Source organism: Pygoscelis adeliae, unplaced genomic scaffold (genome assembly GCF_000699105.1).
Source record: "Pygoscelis adeliae isolate BGI_AS28 unplaced genomic scaffold, ASM69910v1 Scaffold168, whole genome shotgun sequence".
NCBI classification, from domain to species: Eukaryota; Metazoa; Chordata; class Aves; order Sphenisciformes; family Spheniscidae; genus Pygoscelis; species Pygoscelis adeliae.
In genome coordinates this window covers 1,492,247-1,496,765 of record NW_008825566.1, presented here as the reverse complement: position 1 = coordinate 1,496,765, position 4,519 = coordinate 1,492,247, and positions in this window count along the sequence as shown.

Genomic DNA, 4,519 nt, shown 5'->3' with positions numbered 1-4,519 from the left:
CCAAGGACTGCTTTGCCTCCTAAGCAGAACACTCTCCCATATGCAGAGATTTGTCCTGCGACAACTAAGACACTTCTTAGGTCCCAGATGAATAAACATATGAAGACAGACCTCACAGCACTTCAGCTAACAGCTTTTTTTCTTTACAATTTCTGTACAATATAACAAGAAGGCAGCTTGCAGAAATGTTGGACCTGCTTCTCTCTACCTCATTTAACTGGCTTCTGTACATAAATTACTTTGTGGAGTGTTTTTTTTTTTTATTGCACTGTAGTCAGTTGTAAATCTTGCACTGAGTTATTCAATAACACCTTTTTTTTTTTATTGTTTGAGTGAAGAATGAAGCCTAAGGCTTGATTCTGAGTACAGATATGGCACATAGGTATTTATCCTTACAGACTTTGTTGTATCCTTATTGCACATGCATGTAAGCCCCACACGTGCAGTTCATGCAAATGGGTACGTTTCTTGTCAAGTTACCTCTTGACAGCAGCTCATTTAATAAAAAATGGACTCACATACCAAAAGTCAAAATCACAGCTCTTTTTAAAGAACAGATGCTTGTCTCCATGTCTTTGAATTGCCCTTTTTGATGTATGGAGAAAAGACTTGTCCCTTTATTGTCCCATGATTTATCATTTTGCTTAGCCTTCCGTGCTAACATACTGAAGTTCTAGTGTAAATGATTACAAAAAATGATTACAAAAAATAGAAAAACATATCCAAGTTGGCATGGGGATTCAGCCTTGACAACTGGTGGCGAGGTACTTGCAAGCATATTTTGAGCTAGCTACTTGGATTAATTTTGCTGGAACGAGACTGTCTTCTCAATATGACAGTTCTCAACACTTAATAGTTGTTTAACGTTCCCAGTAGGCTCAGCCCTGCACTTTGTAAATCAGTAAAATACAAAACGAAGGTCTTTATTTTACCACTTCAAAAATTATTATCCTTTTTGTTCTGGCTTGTGTTTGTATGCTGATAATATATTTTCTGTAAAGGGACAAGGAGCAGACTGACCTGGAAAAGGAAGTCTTTTTTATGTAGAACTGTCTTTGATCACTCACAAGACTTGTGCTCTGATCTAAGCTCATTGACATCAATGGAAGAAAGACTGCTATTGGCTTGGGGGAGGGTTGGCTCCTGTCCACACGGAGTCCATATACGCAAAAGCAGATGCTAGAAGATAAAACATATTGAAAGTCAGAGTTACAGAAAAAAATACTTTTCTTTGCACAAGGTTAGGTTTGTAACACAATCAGATGTCTTTTCACTTAATATTTTTTTTCTTAGTCCCTGACACAGGAAACTCCGATTTCTACATCTATTGTTGCTGTTTACCTGCAGATAAACCTTGGATACAGAAAAGGGGAGAGCTTGGTGGATACTTTCCAAAGCATGAAAATGGAAGGCCTCCTCCAAGACACTCCTGGGACACTGAAGAATAGGAAAAGGGAAAATAAGGCTCCAGGGAAACCACCCCCCCAGCTGCATTTCCCGCAGGAAGAGCCATTCAGAGAGGGAACTCAGCACTATAGTAATGGACATGGTCATCAAAGAAGCGGATAATTGCAGAGTCCACTTAAAAGATAAAGAAACTTCTAATGGGATTGTCTCTCTAGGTGACAGTTTCCAGACAAGGTAGATGAGCACAATGAAGTCCAGAGATGAAGTCAGTCAGTAAACAGTCCTAAAAGGAATCCTCCCCAGCTCACTTGGGGGAAAGAAGGCAACCTTCATTCTGACATGTATCAGTATCTTCAGAAAGGTCATGGGGAGATCGTGATAGTTTTGCCGTATGCCATTCTGCTGGCATCTTCTTTGGTACCACTGATTCAGTAACTGTTTTATATTTCATATTCAGAAAACTTCTCTCATTCAGTTGAATGAGGAAATATAATGAAACAATATTTTCCACTACCAACACAGTTTATTTCAAACAGGAGTCTCCAAGTACTGTGAACATGATATTGACGCTTGGACCAGCCAACGGCATCCCTTTAGCCCAGACATTCTGGCCAATGTGTTTCAAGTCAAGCATCTCTTCTCATTCGGTTAATGCCTCCTACATAAGCACCACAGCTATGCAAGACAGGCAGCAGTTAGACAAAACTTTACGGCTGACTTTGTCTCCAGACTTTGATCTGACTTTTAGAACCTGATTCCTTTTAACATCTCACATGTTATATGCTGACCTTGCTCTACAATTTCAGCTGACTGACATAGACTTACATCAGTAAAAACAGGCATAGGATTACATACACCTAATGTCTCTATGAGGCATGTAAAGATTTGTTCATTCAGAGCTTATTCCTTTAACATTGGACTGAAATGGCAACAGTTTCATTGACATATCTGAGAACAGAAACAATGTTTACAAACTGTTAGGTTTGGGGAAAGATGCCATAGAAAAGGAAAGTAAAATTATTAAAATGTACTGGAAGAGAGAAATTGATCCCATGGATAGATAACTGTGTCATTCCCAGTCACACATGTATCCCTCCATGCCTTTAAGGGTAGAATTAAATCCAGAAACTGAAATTTATATCCTCTTCCTTCCAAACCTGAATATTTGTCTTTATGGCAGGTGTATCCCATTCCACCTTGAATCACTTCTTCAGATTCTATTAAAAATCAGGAGTTTCCAACTAGAGGCTTAGAATGAACTAGATTTTTCACCCCTTTCTCCTTTCACTCCTTTCTCCTGTTGGCCTTGGAGGCTTTGGGTAGCCTTTCCAGAGTTGCTAGGGACTGTGACTCCAGCTGATGCTGGGTAACTAAGAAAGTTAAACAGAAAACATTGGTCTAGAGAACAAAGGTTGATGCAAGAGCCTAGGTCTCTCATGCTTTGTCATAGTCAGGAGTATGCAGGGGGAGAGGAAGGGAGAAATTGTGTAAAAAGCCGTCTACTAAGAAAAGAATGTTTGATTTGGATCACAGGATGTGAGACTGGAGAATGTATTGCATAACTTTATGGCTTGTCCTTATTTGCAATGATTCAGTATCCGGCACTGCTCATCCCACTTCTAAAAATGGTATTGAAAAGTTACAGAGTATTCAGAGGTGATGGGAATAACTGAGGAATGGGAGGAAAACACCTTTTTGTTTCACAGCGGATAGCAAACACCAGGTCTGTGGGTCATTCTACAGGTTGTTGCAGATCACTGGTTCTGTGTCCTTCCCCACTACCCAAGGGACATTCAGCGGATCAAATCCCAGCAGTCTTTGTTGCCAGAGGCTCATCTTCTCCACACCAAACTTAAGATCATGACAATCCTTTCTTAGTGGTATTTCTCTTATAACTGCATAACAGGGCACGTAGAGCTCCTAGTGTGGAGGACAAGAGATGAGGCGGGCGCAGTGCTGTGGAGGGAGAGCTCTCCCTCCCCACAGCCATTTCTGAAGACTCCCCTGCCAAGACCAGCCCCGATGAAGGAATCCCTACAGCCTCCTTGGAGCCCTGTTCAGAGGCATTTCTCTCTACCCCAAAGCTGGCACCTCCAGGACAGCCTTCTCTATCAGGGTCATTTCATTATTAGCATGCTCATTTCTCCCTACCCCTTGAAAACAAGCATCATCCAAACCCTCACGTCCTCACCCCAAAACAATCCTTCTCCCATTTCTGACCCAGGAGAGGGGTCAGATGTTTAATGGCGATGCCAAGGGGCTGGCCGTGTCTTCAGCACAGGAGAGTGCTGATGTGGGAGAAGGGGAGCCAAGACCCCCCCAGCCCCTTGGCATCGCCCTGCAAAGGCTACAGCTCCGGGACTGAGCCCTGCTTCCCCTCTCCTCTTCTTATGCTGGTTTATGTCGGATTGCTTTTGTTGAGTTTTTTTTTTTTAAGGGGGGGTGTTAGTTTTTTGGTTGCTTTTTTTTTTTTTTTTGATCGTTGTTTTAAAGGGATTCACAACCAACACCCTGACAAACTCTAGGGAGTAAACGCCAGGCTCGTTATGAGTTCAGGAAGCCGCTCATCAAACTTTAATATATATCCAAACTCCTGCTATTTAAACAATAAAAGGGGAGCGGGTGCAAAAACCTAGCAGACCGCAGTGGTGCTGGGCGGGGACAGACCGACCTCATTCATGGCTTTTTCTGTGCAGGGCGAAAGGGTTTACGTTTTCCCTCTGCCCCCCCGCCTCGTTTTAATTTTGTGATGGATTAAGGCAAGCCGGGAGTCGGGAGAACTCCTCCCACCCGACTGCACCGGGAAGCAACGGCTTTTGCTCCCGTAAGTACGCGGAGACCCACGCTGCCTGGAAAAAACCGATTTCTTCATTGAGAAAAAAAGCACGCCCGCCTTGAGCTCCTGCGCCAGCACATGTAATAATGCACCCGGCATCCGCGCCCGGGCGGTGGGGGCCGGACTCTTCTTTTAGGGGCAGATTAATAAAAAACAGATTAATACATCTGTTATTATTTATTAAATTGTTATATTAAAATTAATTAGTTAACATCTCGCCCCCAACCGCAAGGGCAGTCCCCCGAGAGGCTGGACCTGCCGGAGCTCAGGCAGCGG